Source organism: Marmota monax, unplaced genomic scaffold (genome assembly GCF_021218885.2).
Source record: "Marmota monax isolate L192 unplaced genomic scaffold, Marmota_monax_Labrador192_F-V1.1 WCK01_AAM20220418_F8-fsc00018, whole genome shotgun sequence".
NCBI classification, from domain to species: Eukaryota; Metazoa; Chordata; class Mammalia; order Rodentia; family Sciuridae; genus Marmota; species Marmota monax.
Window position 1 is genome coordinate 20,472,297 of NW_026692201.1, and position 15,134 is coordinate 20,487,430.

Below are 15,134 nucleotides of genomic sequence, written 5' to 3' on the forward strand. Positions count from 1 at the left end.
TGGAAACTTTTAGGAGGTAGGGTCTAGTGGAATAAAATAACATCACTGAGGGCATGATCTTGAAGGGGATGTTGGGGTCCCCCAATCCTTCTTATTTCTTGTTGTTTCCTTGCTGCCATGAAGTGAGCAAATTTGCTCTACCACAGGCTCCCTGCCTATGATGCTCTGATTTGCCACAGGCCCCAAAGCAACAAGGCCAACCAACCATGCACTAAAACCTCCAAAACTATGAGCTAAAATCTCTCTTCTTCTTCATTGAAGAAGTAGCTCCTATTTTTCTTCTGTGTATTTGTAACTTAAAATTCCATAAATTCAGCATAAAGTAAATGTATCTATATTCTATGAAGAGATATATCCCAGTCTATAGGTTAGGTAATGCATAAATCTCTGCAGCTGTAATGGTGAGTAAAACAAACATGGTCACTTCCTCTGCTTACTTACTAGCTAAAATCAAACTGCCAAGTGACCACAGCTAACATATTTCAGACCTAGACTGATAATTACAATACTGTTATAACAAAACAATAATTAAAAGGCTTATCAGCCAGGTACAGTGGCACATGCCTGTAATGCCAGTGGCTCAGGAGGCTGAGGCAGGAGGATTAAAGGCAGCCTCAGAAAAAGCAAGGCACTAAGCAACTCAGTGACACCCTGTCTCTAAATAAAATACAAAACAGGGCTGGGTATCACTGGTCAAGTGCCCCTGGTACAAAAAGGTGGGGGAGTGCTTATCAGGAATCAGTCCTAATATGTCCCACAAGTTGTATAGAAGTTTTATCAGCTTGTAAATACCATCCTGTAGCAAAAATTAAAGAGATAATTATCATACATGAAGATCATACACAGTGCCCTTTGTTAACAATTCCATGACTGCATTAACTATATATAGGCAAGCTTCATAAAATTTTTAGTTTCTCTGCTAATTCAGTATTTCTATTTTTATTTATTTTTCTTTTCTTTTTGTTTTTGGTACTGGGAATTGAACCTAGGGGTGCTTAATCACTGAGTCATCTCTCCAGCCCTTCTTGTTTTTATATTTTATTTAAAGACAGGGTCTTGCTAAGTTGCTTAGGGCCTTGCTAAGTTTCTGAGGCTGACCTTGAATTTGTGATCCTCCTGCCTCAGCATCCTGAGCCATTGAGATCACAGACGTGTGCCATCACACCAGGCTTAATTTGGTATTTCTTCTAATATAAATTATAAAATCATTTTTCCTTGGCCCCAAATTATCTGATTCCTAAACAGAATGATTAATATAATTATATCACTATGGCTACTTTAACAAAAGTAGAATTATAAATATATTTTGATGCTGTGAATCATACTCAAGATTCATATTTTAAAGAATCACTTTCAAGATCTAATAAATTAAGAATCATTATTCTTTTTATTTTTTATTTGTTCTTATTTAAACATGAAAATATAATATATTTTGACATACTAAACATATATGGAGGGGCTGGGATTGTGGTTCAGCAGTAGAGCACTCGCCTAGCACAAGCAGGACCCGGGTTCGATCCTCAGCACCACATAAAAAAAAATAAAGGCATTGTGTTATGTCCATCTACACCTAAAAAATAAATATTAAAAAAATACATATGGAGTATAACATCTCATTCTTCTGATTGTACATGATGTAGAATTACTTTGGTTGTGTAATCATATATGGATTTAGGATAGTAATGTCTAATTCATTTTACTATCTTTCCTTTTCCCATTTCCCCTCCCTTCTCCTCATTCCCCTTTGTCTAATCCAAAGTACCTCTATTCTTCCCTACCCTACCCTAATTGTGAGTTAGCATCCACATATGGGAGAAAACATTAGACCTTTGGTTTTGGGGGACTGGATAATTTCATTTACCATATTTTTTCCAATTCTCCATTTACTGCTAAATGCCATAATTTCACTCTTCTTTATGGCTGAGTAATATTCCATTATATATATTTACCACATTTTCTTTATCCATTCATCTGCTTACGGGCATCTAGGTTGGTTCCATAGTTTAGCTATTGTAAATTGAGTTGGTATAAACATTGATGTGGTTGCATCACCGTCATATACTGATTTTATGTCCTTTGGGTTTAGACGGAGGAGTGGGATAGCTGGGTTAAATGGTGGTTCTAGTCCAAATTTTCTGAGGAATCTCCATAATGCTTTCTAGAGTGGTTGCACCAATTTTCAGTCCCACCAGCAATGTATGCGTGTATTTTTTTCCCCACAGGCTTGCCAACATTTATTGTTCCTTGTGTTCTTGATAATTGCCATTCTGTCTGGAGTGAGATGAAATCTCAGTGTAGTTTTAACTTGCATTTCTCTAATTGCTAGAGATGTTGAATATTTTTTCACATATTTATTGACCAATCATATTTCTTCCTCTGTGAAGTTTCTCTTCAGTTCCTTTGCCCATTTATTGAAGAATCATTATTCTTATTTTATATGAGACAACTTAAAAATTCATATAGCAGTTTGCTGGAGTGATGACATATTAGAAGTTAAGAAACTACTAACTATTGTATATGGCCCTAAACCTTATAGTGGCAGATACAAAGCAAGTATGCATGAAGCAAAAGCAATTTGTCTGTTTCTCTCTTAATACACTGTGTTAGATTTTTTTACTCTCTTGAGTTACATTCCATGGCTGTGGCACAGCTGGTAAAGCTAAGCCAGAAACATTATAAATTCTCAATTTAGTTTTCCTAATAAAAATTCAGAGTTATAACTTTCATGACACAGATAAACACTATTGAAAATGCAGCCAGCAAGCCGTTTGGTACATTTGATATATATTAATATGTGCATTCAACATAGTTTATTCAAAATTATCTGATGGAGGTTAGGTTATAGGGAATAAAGTGGTGGAAGGTTTTTACTGATGTGAATTGGGACACAGTTGACATGTTGTACACTTCACTATAACCACTGCTGTTTAAATATGGTTTCCTAGAAATGGTTACAGTACAAACTAGATTCAAAACATCTCAGTTTGCAATTTCATTCTATGAACTACACAAAGCAATTATCATATCTTTCCCTTCTATGATTCCAACAGAGAATCCACTATGTATAAATAAAAAGTTATAAATAACTTGTCATGTGTAATCTTTATCTAGTCAGCATTTCAAAACATGAAACAGTAGAATATTTATTTAACCTGTTTGTTCAAAATATGCCATAAGCACTATATAAAATGTTCAGAAAGAAACACAGAAGCCTCATTTTTCCATGTTTGTTTTTAGCCAGGTATTAAATACAAACTAGATATAGGTGATTTTACACCAGGAGTCCTTTCCACCTTATATTCCGAATGCATTTACGAAAGTACAAAATATAGTGCAGAACAAGTAAAACTGGGTTAATTCTCTGAGGCCCCCAGCATTGGTCTGGGTCTAGTCTGTCTCCAAAGCATCCTTGCTCACTGAATCAGACTCTGGAAATCAAGCTCAAAATAGCCTATTTGCACTTGAAAGTACAGTAAGTGAAATTGGTACCAGAGATTTATGACCCACCCAAATTAGAATTAAAATAACCAGTGTGCTCATCAGTAAAGGTTAGTTCAAACTTATACATGACAATATGTAATTCTAAGACTATAATGATTTTAAAATATATGTTGGGGGAATGTGTGTTATACAGATATAAAGGAACTGAGGGGAGAAGCTAGAGAATGAAGACATTAGACTGGAGCAGACACAGAAGATAAAGCACAGCATAATATGGTCCTCTGGTCCATAGAAAATGGTAACTACTACACAGAATGCAATTATGTTTGGATCAAAGCATAGCTCAGTCTAGGAATACCTGATTCTAATTCAAGGCCATCTAAAATAATTTCTTAGTTTTTCCAAGCAACATGATATAGGCATGGAAAGAGAAATTTGGGTTTTTAATCTCAGTACCATTATAAAGTAAAGTGACTCAACAAAATCACAATGCCTCTAGCATTCAGTGTGGAAGCCACCATTTTCTATGCATCAGGGTTCCACATTATACTGGGCTTTGTATTCTGTGTCTGCTTCAGCCTCATGTCTTCATTCTCTAGCCTCTCCCCCAGTACCCACATATCAGTACACACACCCCAAAACATATATATTAAAAATTACTATAGTCTTAGATCTTTTGCAAAATAAAGATACTAGATTTCATGTACTGATTTCCACTATTAGGAAGTTATTACAACTTGGAGCTGGGACAAGTTGGTCATAATTATATGTAGACTAAAGCTGTCAACTAAAATTGTTATCAGTGTATTTAGTTTGCTATTCAGAATTAAGATTTATAAAAATTATTCCCCATTGTTTCTCATAATAAATTGGGAAATAAAACATCTAAAACAAAGAGCCAAAAGTTAAGAAATATCAAATAAAAAGATTTTAAAAGAAATGAATATTGCACTACTGTCTTTTTAATAGGTTCCAAAATTGGAAATCATCTGGTCAGATTTCTCATAGCTTTTAAGCTACAAGAAGGCAGAAACTCAAAAGACTACAATAGAAAAGCATACAGTATCTACAAGACAGTGCTAAAAATTAAGTTAAGAAATTAAAAAAAGACAAAGATAATTGTAGATTTTATAAAGTCTACCAAAAGAAAAAAATTTATGTAGTCTTTTATAAAAGTTTTTATCATGTAACAGAAATTGCAGAGTTATGGCCAAGCACAAAATAATTCCCAAATTTTAGAAAAACAAAGTATGTCAAACAAACAGTAGTCTCTTTCATATAGATAAAATATAAATGTCATTCTATGACAAATATAAACAGCAACACACAAATAATACAAGTGTGCACAATCCTAGGCCAAAGTAAATGGGTAGAAACTATCTTTATATTTCAAAACAGCTAATACATGAAATAACGGTAAAAACATATTCACAAAATCAGCACCAAATTTTCTCATTTCATAAACATGCTTACTAACATCTCTAGTAGTGCTAAACTTAGTGAATTCAAAATGCAACCTAGACTTTAAACTATAACATACATGTGGCAGACACTGGATAAATTACCCAGCTGCCCTTTCATGGGGAACTTGCTGCACAGCTGCAAGGAGTGCAGTCAGCCAATAGCTTCCAAATATCCAATACTTCAGATAGCCTCAGGTGCTGAATGCTGTCTCATTCAAGGTCATGCCTTTCTCCTATTGACCCTCCAGTGACAAAACAAAGTGGGAATGTGAAGGAAAACTCTAATGGGCAATGTTTGCTTCAGAGTTTGTTGCCAAGTTGACGGAGGTTTCATTAGGTCTGAACATAAATTCAACTTTTCTCTCTAATCAATCCTATTCTCCTCCTTCACAAGTGCCGGTGTTTTCTTCTTCCTACTTTTAGTGCTTGAGTATTGAACCCCAGGCCTTATTCATGCTAGGCATGCATTATACTACCAAGCTATACCCCATACTAATGCTGATCTTGAAAAAACATTTTACACTCCAAATTCTGTCTCAGCATCTGCTTCTGGAAAGCCCCAACTTTGACAACTGCTTTTCCAAATGTTTTTCTGAATATTAAACAACAAATTTCTGATATTATGAGATAAGATTTTTATTCAGAATATATAAAGAACTCTAGCAACTCAGCAATAAAAATGACAAATAACTTAATTAAAAAGTGAGAAAATGAAGCCAGGCGCAGAAGCACATGCCTATAATCCCAGTGGCTTGGGAAGCTTAGACAGGAAGATCACAAGTTCAAAGACAGCCTCAGCAAAAGTGAGGTGCTAAGCAATTCAGCGATATTCTACCTCTAAATAAAATACAAAATAGGGATGGGGATGTGGCTCAGTGGTCAAGTGCCCTGAGTTCAATCCCTGGTACCCGCCCCCCACACACACACACAAAAAAAAAGTAAGCAAAGGATATGAATACAGATTTCTCAAAAAAATATACAAATGGCCAAAAAGCATATGTATACATGCTTAACATTATTATCCATTACAAAAATGCATCAAAACCTAAATAAAATACAATGCCATAATACTACTATGGCTACAATCAAAAATAAAAATAAAACAAGTGTTCATGAAAACATGAAATATTTTAGTCAGCTTTTCACCACTGTGACCAAAAGACCTGAAAAGAACAATTAGAGGAGGAAAAGTTTATTTGAGGGCTCCTGTTTTCAGAAGTCTCAGTCCATAGATAGAAGGCTCCATTCCTTGGGATTTGAGGTAAGGCAGCACATAAAGGGAGAAGAGTGTGAGGGAGGAAAGCAGCTGGGAGCATGGCACCAAAAAGGAGGAGGGAGGGAAGGAGGGAGGGAGGGAGGGAGAGAGAGAGAGAGAGCAAGAGCGAGCTAGCGCCAGCGGGAGCGAGTGCAAGAGCTCTCTGCTCAATAAAGACAAAATATAAAACTCAAAGGCATGGCTCCAGGTCCAGACTTCCTCCAGCCACATCCTACCTGCCTAAAGTTACCATAGTGAATCCCCCTAACACACTGATTAGGTTAAGACTCTTTAACCCAATCATTTTACCTCTATAGCTTCTTGCATTGCCTCACACTTTAGCTTTGGGGGACACCTAATATCTAAATTATAACGTGGAGAAATGTAACTCCTGCTATAGGGATGGTGGGAAGGCAAACTGGCACAGCTACTCCAGAAACAAGTGAACAGTTCCTGAAAATATCACATGTATGGTTTACCATATGACCTTTACCATATGACCTAGCAATTCTTCTTCTGGGTATATATGCAAAAGAAATGAAAACACATGTCCACATCAAAACTGATACACAAATGTTCATAAAAATATTATTCATAATTATTAAAAAACAGAAATAACCAAAATGTCTATGACACAATATGGCATATAGATACACTTGAATATTATTCATTAATGAAAACAAATGAAGTATTAATGCAAGTAGATTAATGGCTTTCAAGGGTTAGAAGAATGGAAGAATAGAGTATGACTTTCAATAGATGTGTGGCTTCTTTTTGAAGTGATGATTCCACACTCCAGGGTAGAGGGTGTCTCTTACTGTATATTAAATTCTCTCTCTCTCTCTCTCTCTCTCTCTCTCTCTCTCTCTCTCTCTCTCTCTCCATCTTTATAGATGTTTAATAGCCAAAGGAAGTCTCAAAAAGAAGGAGACTTGATAATCTCACTCACTCTTCTCTCCTCCTTCCATGCAAAAGGAGTGAGGAGTGGACTTTAGGGAGACTCACTTAAAGAATTTCTCTCTTTAAATGTCCCTCTCATCCTCTCTACCCAAAATGTAATGGCAACTGTCTAGGCCTGCTCTAGTTATAAAAAGGAACAAACTTTATTTTCTAGGTATAAAATGAAATCTGAAGCACTGAAGCTGCCAACACAATAACACTTTGTGGAATGTTAAGCCGTTTATGTTCTCAGACCTATGCTTTAAAAGTATGCCAAAATTATAATACAGAATAAGGAGGGGGAGGGAAGAATAGAAGTTCATGGATTAGACAAAGGGGAATGAAAGGAAGAGAGGGAGATGGGAGTACAAAAGATAGGAGAATGAACAGGACATAATTTTCCTATGTTCATATACCAACACACAACCCATGAAATTCCACATCATGTATAACTACGAGAATGGGATCCTAATTAGAATAAGTGATACTCCATGTATGTCTAATATGTCAAAATACACTCTACTGTCACATATATCTAAAAGGAATAAATAAAGTCCAAAAAAATATGCCAAAAGCTCTCATTACTATTGTCCATATAAGCACAAAGTGATAGGAATCCCTTCCCATGACTGGGAGAATCAAGAATTTTACAATTAGACTTCTACTTCTAACATTATATCTAAGTCTTCCAAGACAGTCTAACTCTAAACCCTAGGAAGTTCATTACAAAACATTAGAGTATCTATAAGTGCCACTCACCAAATTAACAATAAAAGGAAAATCATAATAAAAAAGTATTTGATAAGAGCATATTTTTAAAAAACACATCATTTATAACAGCAAAAGTAAAAATCTGTGTGGTCAGAATAAATCCAACAAAACATATGTGAAACCTATATGCAGAAAATGACAAAATATTACTGAAAGATACTAAACTGAAATATAAAAAGAGATCATATTCATATTTGTACTCAATACTGTGATGATATCAATTTTCCTCTAATTGATATGTATATTTAATGTAATTTCACTTGAACCCAAAAATGTTTTCAGAAAAATTAAAAAAAAAATTCCAAATGTTTTAACAAAGAGGAATGACCAAGAATAGATAAAACACTCCAAAAGACAAAGAATATGATATGGAGACTTGCCTTATCAGGTTTTACACTAATTAATAAAATATAACATAAGCAGTGAATTAAGAAATTGATGAATACAATAGAACTCCAAAACAGAGCCAGATAACATATCCATATAACACATGATACTGTCATATCATACCTGAGAATAATTTTCAACAACTAGTTAGCCAAAGAGTAAAAATAAGAAATTAGATCCCTACTTCACTCCATATATAAAAATCAATTTTTCATTGTTTAAAGGTATAATGTAAAAAGCAAACCTTAAACTTCTAAGGGGAAAATATACTACTTAGATATTAGAGAAAGGAATACAACTTCAATGAGACAATCACTAGACTGGGAAACAATTAAAATGTCTGGCAATACAAAAAGTTAAAAAGAATGGAGAATCATGTAAACTCTTATTCAAATTGCTGATCAAAAGCTAAATCAATAAATGCACTTAAGAAAAGATTGGCATGAGATTTCCAAGGTAAATATTCTCATAATCTTCAACAAGGTAACTATACATCTTGATCACCAATATAAATACACATAAATGTGTGTATGTATATGTGTATATGACTTTTTTGATGATATGAACATTTTGTGAACATTTTCATATCTACCTCCCAGTGCACACATACAAGACCAAGTAGTGATCAAGGTGTACAGTTACAATTATCTAAATATAGATAATCACTACATAATAAATAACCTCAAAACACGGTGACCCAAGCAAACAATAAGTATTTATAATATTCCCCAGTTTCTGTGCATCAGAAATTTAGAAACAGCTCATCTGGGAGGTTGTTACTCAGATTCTTAAATTTCAAGTGAAGATACATGGCAAGCTCTGCAATCACCTGAAGGGCTGATGAGTTGGAGGATTCACTTCCATGGTGACTCACATAGATAAAATTATAGGTTCTGATTGTTGTCATAGGCTTCAATACCTCCCACCATGTAGTTTTCCACAGGTTTGTTTGCATATCCCCACAACATGGCTGTTGTCTTTCCCCAGAAAAATAAGATTTCTCACTTCCTCAATGGTCTACTGGCACAGTGGGCAGCCCTATTCAAGGTTCATTATAGGAAGGATTTACACAAAGGCCAAAATCAAGAAACAAAAATTACCAGGGGATATCTTAGAATCTGGCTATAACAAATGAGAGAAAAAAAATTTTCCAATGATGAGAGAGCAGATATGTTGAAGTATATTAACAGAGGAGAAATCGGATGAATGAAGCACAACTACACTCAAAAACATGGATGAATTTTCCAAAAATATTAGTGAGTAAATAACCAAAGTCTCAGAAGACTAAATACAGTTTGATATCATTTATATGGAGCTTCAAAATCAAATAAAACTTAACTTACTGTTATCACAACTTGTGATAAACCTGCAAGAAAAATGAAGAGAAAATTAAATACAAAATTTGTAACAGTAATCACCTCTGAGAAAAAGGAAAGGTCATGAGAAGGGGAAAAGCAGATGACAGTGCAAGTTACAGTGTTGTCAGTCTTGAATTGGGTGGTGAATTCACAGATACTATTTATATTTTTATGCTTTATAACTTGCATAAGCATTACACGTAGGAAGGCCATTGTTTTCATCAGTACATAATACCCATAAAACCAACCACACATGTGATCCTGATTGCACACAACCTTTTTTAGTTATCAATGATACATTTTTAAAACATACCACAGAAAAACGTAAGAATACCATAATTTTAGCAACACTGCCTTTATAATTTGTTCTTTGGGGCATTTTTCTTTAATGATAATATCGAGAGTCCAGTCCTATTTAGTCAGAAATCTGGGGATCTCCATAGGGCATAAACCACAACAGAAGCAGTTAGATGGATTAGGATAAATGGTATTGGGAAAACTTCACAGCATTTAAATATCAATAAAATATTGTCACTAAAACTCAATTGATATTTGAGTTTTTTAAAATAAAGCTAATATTTTAAATAAAAATTACTGTCAAAGCTTTCATATCAGCTATTTAAAAAAATAAACTTCAAATATTTTTAAAACTCAAAATAAAAAATAATAATATCTTACAACCTTACAATAAAGTATTTGAAAATATACCTAGGTACTTCTGAAAAGATCAACTGTAATTTATGGTTTTTTTCCTTTGGTTGGTATACTTTATTTTTTTTAATGGATGGCATGCCTTTATTTTATTTATTATTTTTTATGTGGTGCTGGGTATCAAACCCAGTGCCTCACATGTGCTAGGCAAGCGCTCTGTCACTAAGCTACAGCCCCAGCCTGATTGGTATACTTTCACTAGTAAGTATAATTACTAAAATCTTTGAATATATATAAGTGATTGAAATTATTACAAGCTAGGATAAAGGAAAGTTATAAGTAAATTGTAAATGAGAGATTAGGGCTAAGAATTCAATTCAGAATAATCTGAATGCTGGCTGCTAAAGGATGGGCTAGTGTAGTCATAAAAGAATATTTACCACGAAGGATCATCTGCCAGTCTTCCCACATGATACAAAAATGGGCTTAATTATGAAAAAGGAAAAATAATTTCCCTTCTTTCCTCAAAACAGTGTGAAAAAGGAAAAAGCTGAAACAGCAGCCACTGGAGGGAGGACTTGACGTTAAAATGAGAATAAAACAAGCATAAAACATTTTACCTGGTGCTTTGTCTGAACATAACATTTTATTAAATTCATTTCTATTTGTATAATGATAAATGCTGAAAATACTGCTTTTTTGCATGATAGTTTTTTCATTGAAAAACAGATGTTGAATCAACTGGCCTTCACTGATATACAAATTAGCAGTAAGAAAATTTTAAAAGTTGCCTGTACTATCAAAGAATTAGCACCAAACTTAGAACTAAGAACATATTCAATGATTTTTACTTGATATCAAGTCTAAATTTTGTTCATTTGAGATATCATCCATTGATTTTGCTAAAGGATCTGGGGCACTACTGAGTCCTTAAGTAAATCTAAAATTCAACTGTAGACAAATTGTCAGTGTTTAAACACACACAAAATAAATAAATAAATAAATAAATAAATAAAACTGTGCAATGCTCTTAATAAAATTGATGTGATTTGCTTTTTTTCACTAAGAATACTCAGATATATTAATAATTTAAAAAAAAAAAAAACTAGTATTAGCCAGGAATTGTGGAACACCTATAATCTCAGAGACTCGGGAGGCTGTGAAAGGAATATGGCAAGTTCAAGGATACCCTTTGCAACTTAGACTGACTTGTCTCAAAATAAAAAATAATTTTAAGTAAGGAAAGTTGGAGATGCAGATCAGTGGTAAAGCACCACTGGGTTTAACCCCTAGTACAGCAAAAAAAAAAAAAAGAAGAAGGAAGAAAGAAAAAGAAAAGTATATACCATACAAAGATATAATTTTAAAATGTTCATTCAAATTTTAAATGCACTTGGAAACTCACTATTTTAGGAATTCGGTGATAAACTATACCACCTGAATTCTATAGGTGAATATTTGTATTATACTTCAAGGTTGAAATTAACTAAAACAGGATAAGCAGCTATCTCTATGAAATATGTCATAACTCCAATCAGGCCAATATATTCAGAGAAAATAAAAGGCAGCTGGGCTCTGGTTGCAATACCTTTTACGATTACAGTCTAATATTCTCTAAAAATCCTTTTCTTATTTTAACTTTACCCAAACACATTATTTTGCTAAGATTTTATTTTTCTCATGTCTTTCAAAATAAAACTTAGCTTTAAAATGAAGTGTAAGCTTAAAGACATGAAACATGTATACTCAAACATTTCTCATTCACTATATCACCCTGCCTGAAATATTTTCCTCAAATAATAGGTTCCCGTAACAACTTCATTGAATTTAGCTCTGTATCATGGTCAGCTGCACACAAGGTAGATCACCTCTAAGAAGATACTGTTTCTTATTCTTCTTGACACCTCTATATATTATGTGCTCATAAATGTTGGCTTAAACCATACTTGTTTATTTAAAATAACCAAAGTTATAAAAGCAGATAAAAATCCCCACAAAATGGAGAGGATAATTCAATAATAAGTGAGTTCTCCCTTCATTTTTTAAACTATTATTGTTATGGTTTAGATATGAGGTGTCCCCCAAAAGCTTACGTGCAAGACAATGCAAAAAGTTTAAAGGTGAAATGATTGGGTTCTGAGAGTCTTAACCTAATCAATACATTAAAACACTTGAATGGATTAAGTGAGTGGTAGCTATAAGCAGATGGGATACAAATGGAGGAGGTAGATCACTGGAACATGCCTTTATCTCTAGAAAACAGATTCCTCCTTCTCTGCTTCCTGATGGTCATGTCCTAAGCTGCTTTCCTCCTCCACACTCTTCCGTCATAATGTTCTGCCTCATCTTGGGCCCAGAACAATGGAGCCAGCTGTCTATGGACTGAGACCACTAAAAACATGAGTCCTAAATGAACTTTCCTTCTCTAAAATTGTCTTTATGAGGTCTTTTGGTCACAGTGGGGAAAAAATGACTAAAACACTATTTACACATTTTAGTAAACAATACTAAGTGAAATTCTTTCAAGTGAGAACAATGAACTAACTTAATTATTTAAACAATGAAACAATACTATTAGTATATACAATAGATTTTAGACAATATTTATAGTCAAAATCTTGTTCAAAATAGTAAGTGAAAGGTCTCACAAATTAGTTTTTCTTTCTTCATTTCTAACTGTTACAGTTACTTAAAAACTTCTATGGAGCTTTCGGGAAAAATAATTCTAATAATAATCTTTATGTTTTCCTGGTCATGGCAAGTAGCAAAAAAAAATTCATGCAGGTAAATACTTTAATGAATTATTTTTTTGATGTCATAAGTAATAGATACAAGATAAGAATACAGAATATTTAATTGGTTCATGAGTAAAAGCATAGATGTACAGCTATTACAGAAGGGAAGAGATCTTGTTGAAATGTTTTCGTTGATATGAACAACAAACTGTGTCATTTTCTTGCCCACAACTGTGCTAAATTTAGCCCTCAGCTGATATATGACTGTCTTTCTTGAAGCGAAACTTGTTTTGGCAGATGACAATTTCTTTCCAATTTCCAATTTGTGAAATAAAAATTTTTGAATCCTTAAAAAAAAAAAAAAAAAAAAAAAAAGGAAGCAAAACATACTATGAACAATAGCCAGAGAGAAACACAGTGTTTAGAGAACATTTATACTCAGGCCATCATTCAGAAGGAAGCAAAATACAATAAAAACAATAGACATGAGGAAACATAATATCACCTCATTATTAGCTGGGTCAGTGCATAAGAAAATAGCTCAGCACTTTGAAGAAAACTAGGTTGAAAAGTGGCTTTGGCCTGAGGCATAGGCAGAGCTTTCTATTTTTCCCAAGTTTAAATCTAATTTTAGGACCAGTAAACTGTAGGGAGGCATAAATAGAGTTGCAAAGAAAATGTAAAGAGAAGGCCCACAGGTGGATATATGATTTTTTAACATCTAATACCCAGTCATATGGCCCAATGAAAGTAAAAGATTCTGATCAAATGAGGAACTTCTCAATGAAAAGAAAAACAGAAGAGAGAAAACATTCTCTTTTCAGATACTGAAATTTTCCCCTTCAGGTCAATATGTAAACAATCCAAACAGTTTTACTTATATAGACCTTAAATATGTTGTAGACATTGGCAAATTAGCTTATAAATGGGAATGGGAAGAGCCCCAAGATTCTACACTAAGCAATATAGAAGCAGTTGAGTGAGGCAAATTCTGACATTTTCAACTATGGTTTTTCATTCCAGTCACTTGATTCTCAAATGCCAGATAAACAGAATACAGTAGAAAACTCATGGACTAAACAGTAATGAAGCCTCTCCTGAAAATTCAAATGAAAAGTCAGTTCCCAGAAAACAGAACTAAGAAAAACAATGAGTTAGAATTTAAAACCCCCTGATTCTTCTTCATAGCAATCTGACTTCTTAAGCAACATATGCAGGACGGACAGGTTACCAACATATTCAGAGTTCATTATGAAATAAATTAACGAACAAGGCCAAACAAATAGTAGATGCATTTATTCTATCCACATCTTAATTCTCCATTGTGTTTTAACTATTTATAGCCAATTATAAATAATACCTAAGCAGTTACTTACCAAATCATACCTTGTATCTAAGTCACTACATGAATTAAGAGAATTAAATGTGGATAAGGTATGTAAAATGTAGTATTTTAGTGGCTTTGTTTAGTAATTTATGAACACTACCTTTCACCAGTGAACTGAGGAATTAAATGTAAATGGAGTACATAAACTATAGTATTTGATTGGCTTTGCACATAAATTTATTATAAAATAAATTTTAGACACATTTGTAAACTGCCTATACTGTACATGATGCTTAGGACAGTCAGACTGAAAAGAAAAAAAGAAAATTAGCCCTATTTATATTTGATCTGTCTGTTTACATTTTTTAAAAATCCCAGAGAAATTACCATACAACAATTAATGTTAATAAATTAATTTAATAATATTGTAGTGTAAATAAAAAGGTAGATATACAAAAATCAACTTTATGTATATGTATATACTGGAAAATATGGGGAAAATCCATTTACATACTCAAATAAAACCATAAACTATTTAGAAGTAAATTTAACAATCACATACAAGACTGCTACACTATAAACTACTCCATTGTGAGAAACTGAAAATGTCCTAAATAAATATAAAGAAATGCCCTACCATTCATGCATTGAAAAATTCATTGTTTTTCAGATAGATTCTCCCCAAACTGATCAAAAGATTCAACCCAACTTTCAATCAAAATCATAGCAAGCTATTGTACATACAGTGGCAACCTAATTCTAAAATTAATATACAAATATAGAAAACTCAGAATAACCAAAGATAAT

General features: G+C 33.4%; 1 protein-coding gene across 8 annotated transcripts in view; it reads right to left on the reverse strand.

Annotated features, from left to right (window-relative positions):
• Positions 1-15,134, reverse strand: part of Fam172a (family with sequence similarity 172 member A) — a 487,335-nt gene that overhangs the window by 455,282 nt on the left and 16,919 nt on the right. For 2 of the 8 annotated variants that reach the window (XM_058574619.1, XM_058574606.1), the window contains exon 2: positions 9,600-9,622. The exons of the other annotated variants lie outside the window; for them this stretch is intronic. The gene's annotated coding sequence lies outside the window, so the exon portion shown is untranslated. The remainder of the gene's footprint in view (positions 1-9,599; positions 9,623-15,134) is intronic. 8 annotated transcript variants of the gene reach the window in all.